The following is a 21,309-nucleotide window of genomic DNA, read 5'->3' as shown; positions in this document are numbered from 1 at the left end:
ACCTCCCCTATGAAGACAGGCTGAGGGAGCTGGGCTTGTTCAGCCTGGAGAAAAGAAGGCTGCAGACCTCATTGCAGCCTTTCAGTACCTAAAGGGAGCCTACAAACAGGAGGGGAATCAACTCTTTGAAAAGGTAGATAACAGCAGGACAAGGGGAAATGGTTTTAAGTTGAGGGAGGAAAGGTTTAGGTTGGATGTCAGAGGGAAGTTCTTTACTGTAAAAGTGGTGAGGTGCTGGAACAGGCTGCCCAGAGAGGTTGATGATGCCCCATCCATAGAGGTGTTCAAGGCCAGGTTGGATGGGGCCCTGGGCAGCCTGGTCTGGTATTAAATGTGGAGGTTGGTGGCCCTGCATGTGGCAGGGGGTTGGAGATTCGTGATCATTCAAGTCCCTTCCAACCCTGGCCATTCTGTGATTCCATGATTAGTGATTCTGTGCATGGCTGTCCACCAGGCACTGCCCTCATTCTTCATTTTGAGTCTTCGATTAATCAAACAAAAGTGGCTTAGCTTTTCCTGGGTCTGTTTACTGATGGTATCACTTTCTTCTAGCAGCAGTATCTCAGTTCCTGCTCCAGACTGTCCGCTATGGCACACGCCTGAAGCTGGTGAACACTTTCTCTCAGCTCCCCCAGACAAATGTCAGGAGCTGCATGGTGGCTTCTGGACTCCTCAGATACCTGCCCTCATCATGCAGGAAGGCATTAACCTTTGGTTCCAAGTGAGTGTCCTCATATCTCATCTCATTTAGCCTGACTGGCTATTTAATCCATCTGATAGAAGCATCTTTCCTTTGGCATCCTGTAAATCCAGGACTTGACCTGAGGATTTCCAGTGTGCTATCTACCCAGTGCTGGTGGAAAATACCTCACATGTTGTGCCTAGCTCTTGGTAGTCCCTGGCAAAAGGACTGAAGGAGGGGATGAGGAAGAAGGCCTCGCAAGTATGTTGTTACATACAAGTGGTTATTCATCATCTGCAGCCCAATGATCTGAAGTTGGAGGTGGGAGGGTTATGTAGCATGTGATAGCCTTTATTATGCTGGTACTTGCCATTTCTGCTATAGGTGAGATTGTGGCTTCACTCCAGAGTGTTTTGCCAGTGATATCACTAGGACCAAGGTTATTTCTTAAACTGGAACAGGTTGCCCAATGAGGTTGTGGATGCCCCATTCCTGGAAGCATTCAAGGCCAGGCTGGATGTGGCTCTGGGCAGCCTGGTCTGGTAGTTGGCGACCCTGCACATAGAAGGGGAGTTGAAAATCATTGTGGTCCTTTTCAACCCAGGCCATTCTATGATTCTATGATTCTACTTGAAATCATGCTCTTAGGACATGGTGAAAGCACCACCAGATCTTAACTTTTTCCCCAGACTCGAGCTTTTCCTTGCCTCCAGTTCATACAGAGCTCATACTGGACTCACCTTACCTTCATGCAGCACTACTTTCCTGAGTTTCCCTCACATAACCTATCACATGTATCTTTTGGGTCCACCTTAGGGCTGTGCATTAGGTCTTCTAGTTCAGCTGTGGTGAACTATCATTTTATTTCCTTGTACTGAATAAACAGATGTTTTCTGTATTAAGAGTCTCACTGGCATGCTCTTTCTTTCCTCGCCTTCAGCAATGGGCAGACATGTCTGACTAATTGCAGCAGAGCCACACTGGCACCTTTGCTACAATTGGGACAACATGCAAAAACACAACAAGGGTTTCCATGGCACAACGCCTGGTGAGATTAAAAAAAAAAACAAGGAATAAGAACTTTTCCCCATACCTTTTACTCTTTTACAAGGTGAAAGCAACACAGGCTTGGAGATGAGGCTGCCAAAGTGTGCAGCCTGCTTGCTCACAGCACTTCCAGCGGCACATCTCTTCCACGGAGGCTCTTCCTTAAAGGAAGCACATTTCACCTGCCCCAGAGCCAATGTTAGAAGGAGGAAATGGATCACAAAGAAATTCCTGAAGGTAAAGCCTAACAGCGTGGTGGTTTCTCTGCTTGCAGGTATTCTTTGGGAATGCTTTAAAAATGAGTAACACTGTGGGCTTTACTGGTGTCTCCTGCTAGTGGGAAACACCTTCTGTAAGTAAAAACAGGGTATCTGGAAGGGTTGGGTCTCAAGCAGCCCACTGGTGCATTTTGTTTTACCTGCATGCTTTATAAAGTGTGCCAGAACACTGTAAGAGACCAGAGAGCTTGGTTTTGTGTGGGCGGGAGCCCACAGGTGCAGGAAGAGCTCTCTGTATTTCTGTGTGTCATGGAAAGAGGGTTAATCTGGTTGGCTGGATGTACAACTGCACTCAGCTTCCTATTCCACGTTATTATTTGTGCATGGAACAGGCTGTCTAGGGAAGTAGGCATGGCCCTGACTGCCAGAGCTCAAGGACACTGCTCTCAAACATAGGGTTTGGATTTTGGGTGGTGCTGTGTGGAGCCATGAGCTGGGCTTGATGATCCTTCTGGGTCCCTTCCAGCTCAGGATATTCTGTGATTACCAGTGTGCTGCTTGCTGACCACAAAGGGTTTGTCCTACTTTGTCCTCCCAGGACCTCTCAGCTGAGAACAGCCATTCTTTTTGTCTGATTTGCCGTGCAGGTGAAAAACAGATCAATCTGCTTTTCTCTTTCCCATGTTGCCACTGAATTTTTGATGTTTACATGCATGTTGTAAGATTGGGAAATCTCCTAGTGTATTGTGTAACACGCTTACCGTATTCTGCCAAGCACTGCCAGCCTATCACTAGTCTTCCAGACCACCTTGCACATTTGAAGCTCATTAGCAGGTTTAATGAACTGATCAACTATCTGCCTCTCATTAAAGGTCTATTCCCTCATCCTGCCACATTCCCATGCTTTGTGCCATCTTGTGCCATGAGGCAGACACTGTTCTTTGCCCAAAACCCTCCTGTAGCATCTCTGCAAATCAAATGGTGGTGATTAAGAAATGGAGGCAGATAAGCGATTTCTTGTTTGCGTAAGAGTGGAAAAGCAGGGGGAGCAGAGCTAGGGATGGACCCAGAATAACTCACGGGCTGCCTGTCATAACAAGAAAGGGGAGCTTGCAACAACTTCGTTTTTCTGAGATGATTTATTAAATCTTCTGTAATTACTTTAGTCAACATCAATAAAGAACAATATGTTCTTTTCTAGCTTCCACAGGTTATTTAGGATCTCTCATAGCCATAATAGATTAATAATGGCCCTAGGATAGGATTGTATTACTAAACTTTTATTAAGTGTTTTAAAACCAATTGAAGACATTGCCAATTTGAGCTTTTTAAACTGTTTCGTGATATTTTCTTCCCATTTTTGGCAAAGCATTTTTGAAATACTCAATCCTGAAACTTTTAATCATTTTGCAAAAACAAAACAAAACAAAACAAGACAGCAATGTATGCTCTCTGATGCTGGCTGTATACTGGGATGACAATTCAAGTTAAGCACATGTTGTTGTGGGAAGAAGAAGGAATAAAATTTTCCAAAAAGGAAAATTACTTTTTCCAGCTTTTTTTTTTTCTTCTTTTTTTTTCATTTGTAAATGTATTTTAAGTCATATTCACGGTCTCTGTAAGTGATGTTTTAGGAGGTTTTGAGTCCTCCTTCCAGTTTGATGTGTCTTTTGGAAAGTCATGTCATAGAATCATAGAATGGCCTGGGTTGAAAAGGACCACAATGATCATCTGGTCTCAACCCCTGCTATGTGCAGGGTCACCACCCACCAGACCAGGCTGCCCAGAGCCACATCCAGCCTGGCCTTGAATGCCTCCGGGGATGGAGCATCCACAGCCTCCTTAGGCAACCTGTTCCAGTGTGTCACCACCCTCTGTGAAAAACTTCCTCCTATTATCTAACATAAACTTCCCGTCTTAGTTTAAAACCATTCCTTCTTGTCCTATTGCTGTCATTTCTGAAAACTGTCAAGTCTCCATATTGACAAATGAGAGAATGCCTTTGGCAACATAATAATAATTACTGAATAGTCTGTGTGTCTGAATTTCAGGGAGACGAAAACCCAAATTGACATTGTTCTACCTGTTGTGGACGTGCCCTATTTCTTCCATGGAGAACATTAGCCTGAAGCAGCTCCGTGAAATGAAAAGGCTCTGCAGGACTCAAGGTTTGGGGCAGAAAGGAGAAAAATGAATGTAGATACAGTCACAGTTGGCTTTTGCAGGTAAAGGTGTACTTGCAACAACATCGGAAATATGTAGAGGAATTACAGGACTCACTGATGCTGGGTCATAGGATTTGCTTTGAGTTGTATGTAGCTCAGGGTGGGGACAGACTGGGACTAAGAGACTGCCTGAGCTCTGTGCTCTCCCTGTCTCCCTCCCCAAGGCACAAGGTTATCCCTGGGGCTATAAATTTGTGGAATAATATACAATAAGAAGTAGTTCTTAAGACCAGATCTCTTCATTCTGGTGCTTACCTTCATGTTTTGATTTTGAAACAGAAATTACTTTTGTTGGGATCAATCAGGATGAAATGTGTGCACACTCTTTTTGATCTCTCTTGCCTCTTTGGGAAGCAGCTGATTTCATCCACACTTAGTCTCCTGCCTTATCTCTTGTCATTCATGTCTCTTTACTCCTCGATACCTTTTTTTCTGTTTTGTTATTTTTGTTTTTATTTTTGTTTTTGCTATTGCAATTAAAGCTCCAGGATCCTTGCTTTTGAGGAAGGAGCCTATCAGGGCAACCCTTGAGCTTCTCTAGCATCCTTTGAAGGACGGAAGCATATCTTCAGCACCTGGAGCCCACCTACCTCTGTCTTGGAAGGGCCAGCAAAGCCTAAGGCAGCAATATCCTGCCCCTGCATGAAGCCTGTGCACAGCCCACCCACAGTGCCCACCCTCAGCCCTGCACACTGTGGGACGTGACACAACCCCACCGTGGTGGACACGTCCCCACCAGGCGCTTGGTGACCTCCGCACCACAGGGCTGATGTATGCCTGAGGGACCAGCAAGGCTGGGCTGGGAGCTGTGGCATGCTGCAGCTGGCACCCCACAGACCATTCTTTAGCTCTGTTTTGTATAAACCCTTGTCGTTGTAGCACTTCATCTGGTGTGACGAGCACGCATGGTTTTTCTCTCCGCTTTCCCCCGAGGAGAGCCTGGTGTGGGCAGTGCAGCATTTCTGCTTCGCTCTGGTTATTTTAGAAACAAACTTAAAAACATATGTTCATTTCTGTTCGTTTATGTGACAGAGGCAAGGTCGAAGAGATAGGCCTGGGAAGGGGAGCTGAAACCTCCCTCAGAGCTGGGAGATCCTATTACACAGACTTTACTGCAGGCTGATGTTTAAGTTTCACTATAGGCTGCTCCACCACTGTAGTTTTAAATGCCCCTTTCTTTTATAAATCTCTTCCTTTTGTCTCTTTCTCCTTCCCTCACTTTCTTCTTCTGGACAATTTCACGCTTGGGACTACCCTCTGTTCTGCAGAAATATTCGTACATACCATAGGGAACACATTTGTACAATTATTTTAGTCTTAATTTTTTCCCTATCTAGATCCTTGTTGCATTGCACACAGCATCCCCGCTCCACAATTCTTACCTAAATCTCCACTTTTGTGAGGGCAGCCTGTACCTCTGAAATAGGTACGTGTTAATAGAATCATAGAATCATAGAATTACTCAGGTTAGAAAAGACCTTAAAGATCATCAAGTCCAACCACAACCTAACCATACTACCCTAACTCTAGCAGCTCTCTGCTAAACCACATCCCTGAGCACCACATTCAATCCACCACCCCAGTAGGGCAACAAAAGGAGCTGACAGGGAACAGCAATGGGCAATGGAAGGTTTCCTTGTGAAAAAAGCCAGAAATGGCATGTCTGGTTTTCATTCTTCATCACAGCAAAAGGAGAGTTTTGTGATGCTGGTGGAGAGAAAGGTGGGGAGGGGAGATTCCAGCAGATAACGTGGTGATACTGGAGACGTAAAGGTAAGGTGAGGGTGGTGCAGACCTGACCTGCATCTTGTGGAGCTTATCTCTGAGGCTGCTCCCTGCCCAGGCAGCCCTTGGAGGTCTCAGAAGTGAGAGGAAAAAGGAAAAAGCACATGACGATTAAATTAACTGAGAGTGCTTGGGTGAGATGCAGTCAGCTGTGGGCACTGATAAAGGCAGCTGTCGTGGGTTTCTGGAGTATTTTGATAAAGTCTTGCACTTTGTTGCTGTGATGGTGCTGTTGAAAAGTGACTGGTAACTGAAGAGACTTGAGGTTGTCTATCGTGGTGTGAAAACGCTAAGATTTTTGGCAGGAGTACTTCTTGTTCTTCCTCCTCGGGACATTGGTAGGAATGCAACTGCACATTTCAGTGGGAGCAGTGTATGACCCACGATGAGTCCCTCTGCAAATTGAGAAACATTCTCTTAACCACTTCTGAGATGTCTGGATGTCAGTAGAAGTGATCACAGTCCCCTTTGTTGTTCAGAAAACATATTTGCCATAGCGGAGCAATAAACTTTCCCAGATTTTATTTCCTAAAAAAAAAAAAAGTTAATTAAATAACAGGTTGGTTGCATTTGTAAACAAAGCAGTCTGAATGCAGTGCTAACAGAAAGCGTCAGGGACTTTTACAGCTTTTATAGCTTTTTCCCTGGGCAATTGCTTTTTAGAAAACTCAGTGCATATGATTCTCTTTTATTAGAAAATAAACAGAAAACACATGCCCAGAAACCACTTCAAAAGGTCTGTCTCCAATGCCAGTGCTAGAACTGTGTAGAATCTCCTTATGGAATGAGAAAGCAGACAAGTTTTTTTCTGGCCCTTTGGTTGAAAGCTCTGGCCAGCGTAGTGAAAGGTTTATGAACCTTCTGGAGAGTCTCCACTGCATGTATTGAACTTACACTGCTGTTCTGCTACTCCTTTGAAAATAGGGGAAACCCCACAGCCTGAGGATGCAAACCAAGCAGTGGGAAGAGGAAGGGATGGAACAAAAAGGTAAGAAAATAGTAACTAAAGGCACAGCTGGCTGTGTATTGCCATTGCTGATCCTGATCCTATAAATTATCTAGTTCACTGTGGTTTCTGCCTCCCTTCTGCCTGGTGTCTGGCTTTGAAGAGGCTTGGTGGTTTCCTTTGCCTTCCCAAGGGAGAAGAAGGCAGGTAAGGGTAGGCTGACTGCAGCTACAGGATTCTGAGAACTGGGGGGCTTGATTCGCTCTCCATGTATGCTGAGGGAAGCAGCACAGTGCTCAAGCAAGCAAATGAGAGCTTGCTTAGTTTGGGTAAATCAATTAAGAACAGATAAACTAACAGATCATTTTCACACCTCCTCACAAACCTTTGTGTTATGGTGCTTAAACTTGTAGAAAATTTTGCGCTAACCAAGTGGGATAAAAGCCCATGTTTCCTTTCCAGACAGGTGAAAAGAAGTTAATTTCCCTTATACCACTGATGGTCTTTTGCAACGTAAATCCCAAGCAGTTCCTGCTATGTCTCCCTTTCCCCAAGCTCCTTCTAATGATGTTGGATCTGCAGTCTCCTCCATCAGGTCCCAAGCTGTCAGTTTGTGACCTCTGAGAGAACAAACACACTTCTCTGTTGGAAAAGGTAGGGATGAAGGCATGGAAATTTGTGACATTTGAATTCTAATTTCTGAGTTCAAATTTTAGAAGTGTATATTGTGAAGTAGCTAAGAGACTGATGAAGCCAAAGGGAAATTGCTGGAATATCAGCTTGTATGGCAGGGTGACTTCCTGTGCACAAGAAACCCTCACGATACCCCACAGCTCTTCTGGAGCTGCTGCTGAAGGGGTGCAGCTTCTGTGCCAGCTGTCTCTTGGGTATAAGGGAGCTTATTTCTTTGAGAAGCAGAGCTCTTTTCTTGCCCACTGAGTCTTTAAAGCAAGCAGCGTGAAACCTAAGAGATGCAGCATGACTTCCAGAGCTCCGTGATACGCATGGGTGATTTTTCCAGCATTGTTCATGCAAAGAGGCCAGATAAGTGGGGGAACTTTGCACGCGGCGCTTCCCCTCCGAGCTGTCCCACGGCTGCCGTCTCGCCGGACCACCCTGGTGCAGATTACAGCAGCAGTTTATTAACACAGAACAGAGATCCGGGGCTGGCCATAGGAAGCTCAAGCCCTAACAGCACACTGCAGGATCCTTGTTCTCCCTACACAAAGCTGCTCTGTGTTAAACTATGGTATCGACCCGCACTGGCGTACAAACGCCTTTCGTTAGGGTTTGCACGCTGCGTTACAGGCGGCTTCAGTTAAAGAACAAAATAAATCTGTTGGTGGCAATTTGCTGTTTAGCAGTACTGGAAGTGAGTTTTGGTAGGGAGGACTGGCAGTGTGGGTCTCAGTGCCACAGTGGTTTCGCCAGCGGTTGCAGAGGAGATGGAGAATTTTCAACATCTCATCCGACGTGGCTCTCCCAGAATGCAGCCCACTCCGAAGTCACAGGTCTCTATACACTTAATAAGGTGCTACAGCAGAACTTGAAATGTTCGCTCACAGACCCCTCTTCTGGATCATTTCATTGACCACCTGGTGTCGTTTTTTTTAAAAGACACACTGCGTCCTGCACATCGCGTTCTGTTTACCCTTCGGCCCCAGCTTGGCAGAGTGCCTGGGAATGTGCCTGATGTTCAGCTCTTTCCCAGATCAGCTGGACACTGAAGACGGTGTGTAAAGATAAGCTGTCATGTTGCTGCTCCCACTCAGCAGAACACCTCCCAGCACCTGCTAGTGGAGCATCTGGATGCGGGATGTAAGAGGGACGGGAGAGGTGCACAAACAGAGCTTTTTGTTCCACGTGGTTCTTACCACCTGTTTTTGGGGATCGCTCAGATTTATGTGCTTGAATACTGATTGCAGATGGGCATCAAAGAAATAGGAGAGAGAATTTTTCAAAGGAAAAATTGCTCCTTTTGTGAGTCCAAGCAGAGTTATTCTTTGACACCAAGAGCCGACAGGCTGCACTGAGTTTCTGATTTCCTGTGTGTCGGTGCTACTACTATAGATGAAGCTGCATGTTGCGGTCTGACGATTCAGTTCATTTGGTTGGCTGGAGAAAGTCTCCTCTTTCTGCAGTGGCCAAAGTGAAAGGCACATTTAAACCTGAGGAAGTGCTGGCAGCTGCAGAGGATGCCTGCTAGAAAGTAAAACCTAAGAAATTACACTTAATGAACAGCGGATTGCATGCATTTTTAGTATGTGTGTGTGTATGCACAGGAAAAAGAGAGGGAGAGGTAAGAACAACCCAAAGCCCAATGGGAATGAGAGCAGGCTGTTGGTATGGGCTGATTTGACAGTAAATTGGTCTGATGAAGGCTATGGTATCAGTCGCTGTGGGTGCCTGTTTTTCCAGAGGGACAGCAGACCCACCACCACGGTGCCACTAGTGCACATAATACAGTGCACTAGTCTTGGCATGGCTGCTGCCCTTTGGGTTTTCCAGAAGGGGCATCTTGGCAAAGGGATTCAACTGAGTGTGTTTAAACTAATAAGTTATGTTGGCTAAACTGCTTTTCAGTTTACTTATATGTCCTTTTACATTGCTGGGAGCACATCGATCTTACACTAGGTCTTCTAATTGTGCCTATCTGGATATCTTTGGTTTTGTCATGATGATGTTCTTGCTCAATTTATTTAGCCAGTGTGGATGTTGTTCTCTACTCTGGGAGGCCTCTGTGGTTCAGGTGGTACCACAGCTTTTCTAGGAAGAAAGCCAGAATTTTTCTGGTCATCAGAGTACATTCTCATTTGCTCGCTCGTGTTTTGCTGCTCTTATCTCTGTTTATATTATATTGCCATCAAGGGCACTCCTACACTTGTCCTGTGTGGTGCCCAAAGGATCACCCCTCTGCAGCTTGTGATCTGCCTGTGGGATGGAAAGGCTCAGGGAGAGTGGGTGGAAGTTGTTAGAAAGATCTCAATGGTGCATTTTTTTTCTTCTAAATGAAATCCCTGCCACAGGTTTTCCTACATGCTGAAGCATAGAAATCCATGTGAAAGTGTCTTAACTCCTTGTGTGTTTATTATCAAAGTCCTTCAGGTTTGTTTGACTATTTTGTTGTTTCCAGTTTCTTATCTGATGACTTCTGGTTACCTTTCTCATTTGGAGGCAAAGTCCATAGAAAGATCAGCATCTACTTCTGGAGGGAAGAGCTGGCAGAAAAATGGGTCAACTCTGCCCCCTTTTTAATCTGAAAGTTGTAAAACAACTGGAAATTCTGAAAGAACTGCATCTCCTACAACTGCTATTGTCATGGTCCCCACAAAGAATATGTGTCATCTTAAATTTAGGGAACAGAACTTCTACTCCATGAAGCTGTGGTCTTATGGGTGACAGGACTGGTAGGCATATTTATTAGGAAAATCGACTGGAGGCAAACATCACTCGGGGCTGTTTTCAAGGACGCCCAAGGATCAAGGTGTCACATCATTCCCACGAGCTCCACACTGCTGCTTCATCATCCCTGGCGCCAGAAAGCAGGCTCTTGGCTTCACCTGGATCTTTCTGTCATTTAAAGACTATAAATTCTTGCCTTATCCCAAGGTATCATTGCATACGTATGCTCTGCCTGCTTTAATGTAGTGTTTGCTTTTCAGAGAGAGCACAGAAGCAAAGAAAGCTAAGTTATGTCTTGTAAAGTAGCTGACGAGCCTTTCTGGCTGAGCAGAGTTTTGACTGGAAAACTGAAAACTCAGCTCGTATTGTACCAGTATGGCTTTAAAGCCAGGTGCCTTGGCTGCTAGTATTTAATGAGTGGATACTGCAAAAGGAGTATAAGAAGATTTATGACAAAGACAGTGAGGTGGGGGAGTCACCGTCCCTGAAGCTGTTCAAGAAACATGTGGATGTGGCACAGAGGGATGTAGTTAGAGGACGTGGGAGTGATGGGCTAGTGGTTGGGCTAGAGGATCTTGACTGTTTTCTTAATCTGTGCTTGTGATCTGCCATGTGGCAAAAGCAAGGAACAGCAGTAACCAAGACCTTGTTCAGGTGAGGGTGAGCAGTCTTGAGAGCATGATAGAGAGAATGCAAAATACTTGAGCACAGCAAGACAGCAGACAATCTTGTAGTGGTTATTTGTGGCATATTTATAACCATGCCCAAGTAACTAACATGGTGAGTTATTTTTAGTCCTCCTTTGGTATAGAGAGAATACTACACTGGTGTTAATGAAGGCGAAAAATGAATAGTGAGGAGGTTAATGGTGGTTACTTTAGCTAGAGAGCAGAAAGAAAATCCCCTCCAGGGCCACTTAACTCTGCTCTCTAGATGCTCTGCTAGAGCAGATTTACCTCAGCTATCAACTGCTTCCTCTGTTCCCCCTGTAAGTGCCTGATGTGATGGTGGTGATGTCACTCTCATGACCCATGATGTAAAGTGCTGGTGAGTTTCAGTCTCAGGAGATGAGCACAGCTCTGAAGTCTCCTGAAGAACCAGGCTGATAACACCTTTCCAGGTGTCTGAAAAACCTGCCTCAAGCGGCAGTGCAAGTTCAAATTTCTCCATGTTTTACCAAAACTGCAGGAAACGCGGTGCTTTCCAATAGCATTCCACAGCCACTGCATTGATTTTGGAAAATTCATTTAAAAAAAAAAGCCTAGTGAGCTGAATAAGGCTGAATTAGCAAATCACAGATACCCAGAAGGAACAGTGTCCTGTTTATAAGGAAAGAGTGTGGTTGCTGTGGTCAGACAGCCGGGCCACAGGCCAGGTCATGCCTCCCCAGCATATTTTATCTCGCCTCATGTCACAGGCAGGATGTGGGGGATGGATGGGTTCTTCCTCCGAAAGGTGAGGGTGATTCATGCAGCACAGGCGTTGCTCCTTTGCTGGCTGCTTCACCTCACACTAGCAGAACCTTTGCTTCTTCGTGAAGGTTGTCACAAGGGAGATCCCCGCTAGCAGGGTCAGCACAAGCCCACCTTGGGGCTGACGAGGCAGGCCACAATAAGGCCTGAATGGACCTCTTCTCCTCAGCCAAGTGCTAACACTTATGTAGTCTGCTCAGCAAGTGGTGTGACTGTAACACTCAAACCATGCTTTGGAAGCCATTGGGCTGTGGCAGCATTCCTGGGTGTCCTCGCTTGTGCTGTGGGCTACTGGTGCAACCTGTGGGTTCTAGAAGGCCAGTGGGCCACAGGGGCAGCTCTCCACTGTCATCTGGAGCTGAGGGGACATATAGCAGTGGCATTTCAAGATCCAGCTTTCCCCATAGCTACAGGCATCTGGTGGTTCCACTGTTGCTGCAGTTTTCTGGAGGGCAGCAGTGAGATTAAAGGTGTGTTGTGAAAAACCCTCAAATTCAATTACTAGATACAGATGAAATCCAGTTTTTTGTCTCCATCCAGGGATCCCTGTGTCACTTCCAGGTGCCACAAACATGCCACTGGCACAAAGCTGATGCTGTCCTTCTACATGGCCTGATGGGCTCACTGAGGCCACAGGCCATAGGCAAGTGTGATTCGAGTCCCACTTATTTATAAGATGTTCACGTGGCACAGGCACTCAGAAACTGGCTGCTACTTTCTCAATGCTGTGCACTCATTTTTGTGGTCACGTAGCATCTCCCCCCAGACAGCTGTTGATCTGTAACAGAGGGTAAGACTAAAAGAGACATCACCATATTCCCCTCTTCCACACATATGGACTGCTGAGACTTCAGCAACTGTGTATAGCTACACGTATCAGTGCTACAGGATACAGTAAATTCATACTGAAGGGAGACTGTGGGAGGACTGCTATTGTTCTGTGTTCTTTCAGGGTTTACAAAGACTGAAGAGTCTTCAGTTCATGGTAGGTTTCCTCTGAGTTAATGTGCTTACTGGAAGACAAACTCTCTCTCTGGCAAAACTGTCACTGGGGCTATGCCAGTATCTCATGGAGAAACTCAGATGCTGCTCCCAGAGTCTGGTTCTCTGCTGAGCATTGTTGCAACAGGCAGATGTGCTAAGGTGTTGCTGAATGGCCTTCTCTTTCTCCCCACTCCAAGAAATGCATCGTTCCCCAGTGAAGTACTTATTTTTCAAACTAGTTAATCACATGCACTGTAAATATGCCCCCCCCAGTTTACTCTGGAATTGCTGCTGCTGCAGTCACAGGAAGGAAGGATTTCACTGCTGCTGTTGCAGTGTTTTTCTTGTTTCTTGTAGCATGCTGTTTAGACAAAGCCCCTTCCCCTTTCCCTTTCATCTAGCTCCTTGGCCAGTTTTCTTTTCTGAACCCCTGAACTGATCTATTTCCTTGCATATCTCTACTATTTCTCAGTAATTTGCTCAATTTCCCACCCCCCACTTAGAATGAGGAAACTTCCTCAACAGCAATGACCAACAGAAAGGCCTTAAGAACTCTTCATCTTTATTTAGCCCAGACTTTTCCTTTCTGGTTTGCAGATGCCTCAGGCCGGACATTACCTCAATCACAGAACAGTCCTCATTGTGAGGAGTGCAGGCAGAGCAGACACCTGCCTGTCCTTCTGACACACTTTTAGGCTCCTGTACTGGGGCTGGCTAAAATTTCCTATGTGATGTAATGAAGTGGTTTCCTTTTCTGTAGATTCACAATGAAAAATATTTTTGCTGCTGTTGTTTAGTTCCTCTCTTCTCACCTCATGGATTTTTCCAATTTTTGTATTTTAGAACATTAAGTTGTTTTTATTCAGTTCTTTCCTTCTTTGCTCTCATCCATCTACATTTTTTGCTTTTTCTGTCAAGCACTAAAATCTATGAAGGGCAGATCTGTGGGTGGGTACAGTGTTTTTTCCTTCCACTGAGCTCCTTGCCTCTGCTGCAGTTATGCCTGGTTTTAACCTCCTCAGCATCTGACAAATCCTGAAGTAGTTGTGAAGTAATTGGATTTCCTTTTTATCTTTTGCTATGCTATGGCTTCTCCTTGTCTTCTGAAGTGATGGGGAAAGAAGGCAAATCTCTGTTTCTTTGTATGAGCAGAGGAGGCTCCTGCTCTTTGGAAGAAAGATTCCACACCCTCATTATTATTAGAGTGAGTTTAGAAGACTTATTTCTTCTGTGAAGTGTTTTCATAGAATCATGAAGGAAAAGACTATTAAGATCACCCAGGCCAACCATCATCCCATGCCCACCATACTCACTGCCCACGTCCCTCAGTGCCACATCCACATGGTTCTGGAACGCTTCCACGGACCGTGACTCCACCACCTCCCTGGGCAGCCTGTGGCACTGCAGCACCACTTTTTCCGAGGAGAAAAGTTTCATAACATCCAACCCAAACCTCTACTGGTGCAACTTAAGGCCATTCCCTCTTGTCCTGTTGCTATTACCTGGGAGAAGAGGCAAACCTCCACCATACCACACCTCATTTCAGGTCATTGTAGAGAGCAATAAGGTCTTCCCCGAGCCTTCTGTTTCCAGGAATAGATGACGTACAGGAGGCAGAGAATGTATGGTTACATACTGACTTGGGACATGCAGGAAATCAACCTGAATTTCCCCCATTTTTATAGCACGTCACTATTTCCCACCTGTCTCAGTGTCCACAGATCAGATTTACGGGTGTGGGGTCTAAGTGAAGGTGGTACATGTATGCACGTTAGGAAGCTTTTTCCTTCCTTGTGAGATGCCGATGCATAAACACGCGCAGAGTGCATATCCAGTGTGTGCGCAACCACGCACAGGCGCTGTGTACTACCCCGTTGTGTGCTCAGGGTGCAGAACCCCTCGCTGCTCCTCCAGTGGAGCAACAGTGCCAGCTGCTGGTGCAGCACTGGCCTGCCAGCCTCGGCGGGCACCGGGAACAGCTTCAGTGCTGCAGCTTCTGTACTCAGAAATAGTTCCTCCCTTCTATTTCCGTACCAACATAAAACTCCTCTGGGGTCATGTAAGCCCATGCTGGTTGCTTTCTTTGGGACGTTTCGCACTGTAATTCTAACACTTAAAGCTATTTAAAGCCCCGTTCCTCTTCCAGCCTCTCTCCCGGGACTGGCTGCTGGGAAGGAGAACTTTTTGCCGAAGGTAGCAGAGGGGCTGGCGAAGGTGTCGTGTGCTCTTTGGGACCTTTTAGTCATGCCGTGGCAGCAGCAGTTTGCCAGCTGCAAATTTGAGATTCTCATTTGTAGTCCAGTTGCTGTCAGCACCGGGGAAAACGAGGTGGCAGCTGATGGGCAGGGCACTGTACAGTGGTTTTGGTCAGAAAAAAAGGGAAACAAAAAGATGAGGGGGAGAAGAGAATGTACAGGTGTACACAGAAGTTTAATTTAATTAGAATTCCAGTGAAATGCTTAATAAAATATATGGGCTTATTTTTCAAGAGCTGGAAAAGGCAAGCCAATTTCTCTAACTTTTTCCCATGAAAAAACGTTCTTGTTTGTCTTTTGATCCATAATGCCATGTCTTCTCTCTGTCTCTCTTCCTTTCAGCCTGCTGTCATAGAATCATAGTGTCATTAAGGCTGGAAAAGATCACTAAGATCACGTAGTCCAACCATCAGCACATCCCCACCATGCCCACTAATCATGTCCTTTGGTGCCACATCCACACGGTTCTCAAACGCCTTGCTTTATAGTGGGTCACAGTGTTTGTAGAAGGTGGCAGTCGGGGGAAGTGAATGGGGAGTAGGAAGCGGGGGGGAAAGGAGGAAGGGGGCAAAAAGGAAAGGAAAGAACGAGAAAGTGTGAGAAACTAATAGAGCAAGGGAAAAGAAAGTGAATGGGTAAAGCAAGTAGTCTAGGAGGGATCACTTGGGAAAATCTGTAGAAAAAAAAAATAGGGATGGATGGAAGGAGAAAAACAGGCAAACAAGTTGAAAGTGAGTTCGATGAGTCAGGGTTTCTGTGGTTCACTTGCACCTCCCAAAGTGCCATTTTTTACTCTCTCCCAGCCACAGATTTTCTTTGTAATTATTTTGGAACAGGGCATAAGAGGAAAACAAATAAATCAGCTATTCTTAACCGCATGTGGGGAGCCTGGGCTGAGATGCAGGTAGGCTGCAGCCATGTGAGAGTTCTGCGTTGAGGTCAGAGAGCTTTGGCCACCTGGCAGGATACAGCCACTGTTGCTCTGTTATATGGGTATTTTTCCCTAATGCCTTCACAGGAACAGCTAAGACAGGCAGGCCAGAGCTGAAGAAAAAGAAAAAAATATTATATTGGTGCTGCCTGGAAAAAGAGGAGCATCAAAGCTCTTTCAGTGAAGCTGAAACCTCAGGTTTTTTTTGGGAGGGTTTTACCGGGTGAAGTTTATAAGCCCTATGAAAATAGTTCCCAGGCTGGCTGTTGCTGGCTCAGCACTGCAGCCCCATATGGGAGCCCTGAGGTGGCCTATGGGCACTGCAGGGGTCAGGAGACCTGGCACTAAGTGTGTAAAGGAGAGCGAAGTACAACTTTCCCCTTTCAGTGACAACAAGCAGCCAGATTGACCTGAGGCCTAATGCATAACCTCGTCTCTGTGTTGAAAGATATACAACCTGCTCTTCCAAAACCCCAGCTGGTCTTCCTGCCCTTCCTTTCTCACCCATCTCCACACTGCAACCCCGTGTGTTGACATATAGCAAGTATAAAGCTCTAAAGTAAGAAGTATTACTGTAACTGTTGCATTTTCGGTTTGGGTATTATGTGGCACTCAGCTGGATTCCTTCTTTGCGTGTTCATTGCTTAAATCACCTAATTGCTGTATTTTATTTCAAATTGCAGAGTAGAGAGAGGTTTTTATTTAGCACTATAACCTCATTTCACAAAGGATTTTTTTTTATAAGTGTTTTGTTGTTTACGTTGCTCATTATGAGACTTCCAGGGTCTGCAATTTAAACATTTTATTGGTACCAATTTTGGCTGAACCCATAAAATAACTGTTAAAGTCTGTTCATAAAAAATAAAAACACAGATTTGGTCAACAGCAGGAACTTATTTGAGAGACTAAAGGCACATCTGGAAGCCTGAAGGAGAGAGCCAGGAGTGTCTGGAAAGCCACCATGGAAAGCATGGAGACAATGAGAGACAGAGGAGGACAGGATGTCTCCTTCAGAAGAGCTGTTCCACCATAAGCACTCCCATAGCAAACTTTCTAAGATTATCAAAAGTAAAATAACATACATGGCCTGAAGGAAAAAAAAAACAAACAAGGACTGGCTATTTCCTATTAGGTTGCCATTGGCACTCAGTACTGCTGTGTACCTTCTGCATGGAGACTGCAGAAACCTTATGAAGCTCCATGGTTACTGGTGAGTAATTAAAAGACCAATCTCTAGGATTTGTGTGTGAATACCTATAGCATTTTCCTTCCAGTGAAATACTCTCTGACTGGCCTGCTTTGGATTTGGGTGCCATTGCATCATCCCTGCTTTCCTTGAGCCACCTTTATTTTCTTCCCCAGGTCTCCACGATTCAGTCACTGTCCACATGCCTGGTGTCCAGACCAATCTCACTCATCGGGAGCACACAGATGTGAGAATGTAACTGTATGCTGCTTATGAAGAAAATTCTGTGAAATTGATTTTGTCACTAGGTTTGTAATGAAAGTGTTTTGATTCCTTATTACTGATATAAGCAAATGAGATGGGTGTAATCCTGGCTCTCACTCCACTCCCTTTTCTTGCAGGGCTGCTTTTTGACCATTCTAGTGGTGCAACCTGACAAGCCATAGCACCAAAAGTGGGGAAGGAAAAACTTTATAAGCCTGCCTAACTCCAGGCTGAAGCTGCTGTGTGAAAAGGAATCCAGTTGAACAAAGCTCAACAGAAGTCATGCCATGCCACATTGCTGTGGGAGAACGTTCTCATCCCTATCTCTTATGGGATATTTGAAATCATGAGATTTGTGTGCATGTTAAGTGCCTACTATTTTCAGTATCCTTTTTAAAATGTAGTCTATAATGCTACTGGGAAAAAGAGAACACATTTGAGAGAGATTTCTCCTTACATATACAATTTGAGGGTTTGGAACAGACCACCTGGGAGTTCATAAACTCCTGAGGGACTTGTGAGATCCAGTCTGCATGTGAAATTTCTAAAATATACTACAAAACTTTGGTTGCAAATATTCCATGGTCAGCAGTCCCAAATGGGGACTCAAACAACTGGGAGGAAGGAGCCAATGAGGACTTCGTGAAATTCAGCTAGAATGAATGCTGAGTCCTGCATCTGTGATGGATGAACCCTAGAACTGATAGAGGCTGGGGAGTAGCTTGGCAGGAAAGGCTTTGAACGCCTTGACTTAGGTGGTGGGCTCTTCTCAGCACACCTGAAAGAGGGACAAGAGACAGAGTAGCCTTGTCTGAGCTCACACCTAGCCTTGCTTTGAGCAACAAGCTGAACTCAGAATGTCCTGATGTCCCTTCCCACCTGAATTATCCTGCGATCTTCTAAAGTGCTGCCTTTAGAAGTCTGAGGTTCCCATTCCCCGTCTGCCTCCATCTTGCTCTGAGAAGCTGCCTTAGCCTCCCTGATTTTTCTCTCCTGTTTTGAACCATGTTCTGTAAAGTGATTCCTATTCCAAACCAGTAGAGTCTTGTTATGGTCATGTTCTGATTTATTTTGCTGCACAATGATGAGCTACAGTGAAGCTATGCATTTCTATGAGTAAAGGAGGAAGCTTATGTGCTTTATTACTCATTACAGGCCTTTAAAATAACCAGCCTTCTACTGTAAATATATTATTATTTTTCCTAACAGCAAAGCTAAACTGCGAGTGTGCCACTAGATGTCCCTTGTCACCCAAGTGATGGTGGCACATCCCCAGCGCTATATGATGTAGCATTGTAAAGAAAACAGTGTTTAAAGTATTCAGTATGGAGAGATGTCGTGGCTGCCTCAGAAAGACTTGTGTTATCCTCAGAAAGGTATTGTCATAGTTAGCAAGGAGATAATTACTTCTTTTATCTCTTTTGCTTAATTCTAAAGAGACCCCCTAGTAAGAAGGTGTTTGTTCTGACGGGGTATTTTCACCAGGACCAACCCAAATTTCCTGGTGAAAAATGCTCACGCTAGGAATTGCTGGGTTGCTGAGCCTAACACTGTGATGTTCAACAACTTTTGCAACTCCAGTACAGGCCAGGGTAGCGTGAGATGGGATCTGGCAATCTGTGTCAGTAGATCTGCTGGAGAAGGGATAGGTAGCTTCAGGATTTTCTTGCACCTTTGTATTGATTCTGACCTTTGGGGCAATTTTATATTGAAATGGACCAGTGAAAGAAGCTGCTTCTGTGAAGAGGTGTTGGACATTAAGCATTAGTTTAAGGAAAGAAGAATACGAACAGAGGGAAAAAAATTGGTCTCAATTTGCTTCAGACAGAAACCCAACAAATGACAGTTAAAGCCCTTCATCCTCTTTGTTGGCTGCTGAGAGCAGATCATCTGCTTCATGTGAGCTGGGAGAGCTGAGCTGGCCAGTGAGGACGGAAGAAGATGCATGCCAGGCTCCTTGAGGAGGTCCTCAGGGCACCTCTCTCCTTCTGCCCCTCTACCCCACCAGAGCAGCCAAAGCCTGGAAGGATCATTGTGTCCCTACAAAGGGGGAAAGAGGCTGGTGAGTGAGGGAGCAGCCTCTGAGGCTTGCAGCATGGAGCAGGGAGAACTAAGGAGCAGATCTGCAGAGTTGGAGACAGTGCCCAAGGGGGCACAGGGAATCCCCCCTACCCTGATCCTACTCGGCATCCTCAAACCTTTCCTTACACATCCCAGCCCCGGCAATAGGGCAGTTTTGGTCTCTCCTGCAGCACTTCAAGTGTTAATTCCTCTGCATGCCATGTGGCCTTGTTTTCGCTGGAGTGGAAGCTGCGTTTCCATATGTCCCTATCTCCCACAGCTGACATCTCAGCGAGGACATCTGTGCCACTCGGCATGCCTGTGCCCTTGCACAGCTTCACCTGGGCTTGTGTGGAGTGATTCCTCCTCGCCCTTGTCCCCCATGGTGCTCTGTGCACCTACCATTGCTTCATGAGTAGGGGGATGCGCCTGTCCCCATGCTGCCTTAAAGCATCTGAGCTGGGTTATCAACCCCGGGTAATATTTTATAGAATCATTAAGGCTGGAGAAGACCACTAAATCACCTATTGCATCCGTAGTGTGGTTAAAAACTTGCTCTTATCTGTTTCTCAGGATGTGCCGCTGCAGTGTGTGATTGCACAGACCACGCTGTTGTGTATTCAGTCACATACGCCTGCCTGAATGACTGAAATGAAGTATTTGCTGCTTTCTACTTCATTTAAAACTGCGGGAGCTGGTAGTGCTCATCCTCCCCACATACTGAGGTATCCACACGTGCCACTCGCCAGCCTGGGGCTTCTTCCCCAAGCAATGGCTGAGCAAATCTCTTAATAACAGAGCAACTACTCGCAGATTATTGTGATCATAATTTGGCTGACATAGCCTTTATTACTAATGGCAATGCTGGAAATGGAAAACCCAGCTTGATGCTCAGCTCCCCGCTGGAAAGTAATAAAATAAAGAGGAACAAAATCCTTGAATGTATTTGCTACCAAACCTTTGAAAAACACAAAAGTGGAACCCTGCCAATGCTGTTGCTGGCAGTTTTTCAGACCAGAGCCTCTCTCCAAGGTAGGATTAGAAGTGGAAATGCATTTGTATCTATGACATTAGTATCATGTTGTTGTGTATGAATGGAAGGTTTGCAATCATTTGACATCTATTGGTTTCTATTGCAATTATGGTACGCTCCTTTTTTTACCTTCAGCATATTTTTTACCAATCTTCCAGTCATGGAATAATTAGAAAACAGCTCCAGTTATTGTAGAAACAAAAGCAAACAAACAAACATGCAAACAAAAAAGTGTTTATTTTGTCAACTCAAAGAATGATCAAAAGAAGAGTTTCATTTAAAATGTTCTTATAAAAATGGAGGGTGTGGCAGCTTTTCAGTGAGGTCTTTGTTGACAACGTGGGCTGAGGGAGGTTGGCTTTTACATAAACTCTTTTGTCCATCTCTGTGCAATGGCAGAATTTGCAGCTAGTTTCTGATGGCAGAAATTTCTTGTCTGTGGCAGCTGAGAATGATTTGATATCATGTAGAATAATTAAAAAAAAAAGCATCCCCAAACTACAGCTCAGGTTTTGAATACCAGAATGAGCCTTCAGTGCTAAGGAATGAGCCTCCAGTGCTAAGTATACAGAAAAAGCTATTTAATTTTTTTTTTTTTTTAAACATAAAAAGAACCACTCGATACAATCAGTTGCAAATAAAAGAGGAATGTAAATGTACTTTTCAATTATTTATTTATTTCGCTCCCTCTCTTATTTTCATGTTAATGTTTCTTTGGCTCTTGGCTCGTAACCATCCAGTAATTATAATTATAAAGAAAACCAACTTTCTACCATGCTAATTAAACTGTATGTCACATAGGCATTTGGGGAGAATTT

General features: G+C 45.0%; 1 long non-coding RNA gene across 4 annotated transcripts; it reads left to right on the top strand.

Annotated features, from left to right (window-relative positions):
* The first annotated feature begins 406 nt into the window (after positions 1–406).
* Positions 407–21,113, top strand: LOC122170874. 4 transcript variants are annotated; one of them, XR_006171873.1, is made up of 7 exons: positions 407–721; positions 1,794–1,966; positions 3,999–4,115; positions 6,882–6,945; positions 7,366–7,557; positions 17,310–17,441; positions 17,535–21,113. It is a non-coding gene; the product is annotated as an uncharacterized LOC122170874 (long non-coding RNA). The 4 variants fall into 4 exon arrangements; XR_006171870.1 differs by having other exon boundaries at positions 3,999–4,172; XR_006171872.1 differs by lacking the exon at positions 1,794–1,966 and having other exon boundaries at positions 3,999–4,172.
* The last annotated feature ends 196 nt before the right edge of the window (positions 21,114–21,309 follow it).

This window comes from Centrocercus urophasianus, unplaced genomic scaffold (assembly GCF_019232065.1).
Source record: "Centrocercus urophasianus isolate 14NV4802_14NV808 unplaced genomic scaffold, USGS_Curo_1.0 seq_73, whole genome shotgun sequence".
NCBI classification, from domain to species: domain Eukaryota; kingdom Metazoa; phylum Chordata; class Aves; order Galliformes; family Phasianidae; genus Centrocercus; species Centrocercus urophasianus.
This window is presented reverse-complemented; position numbering and strand designations above follow the sequence as displayed.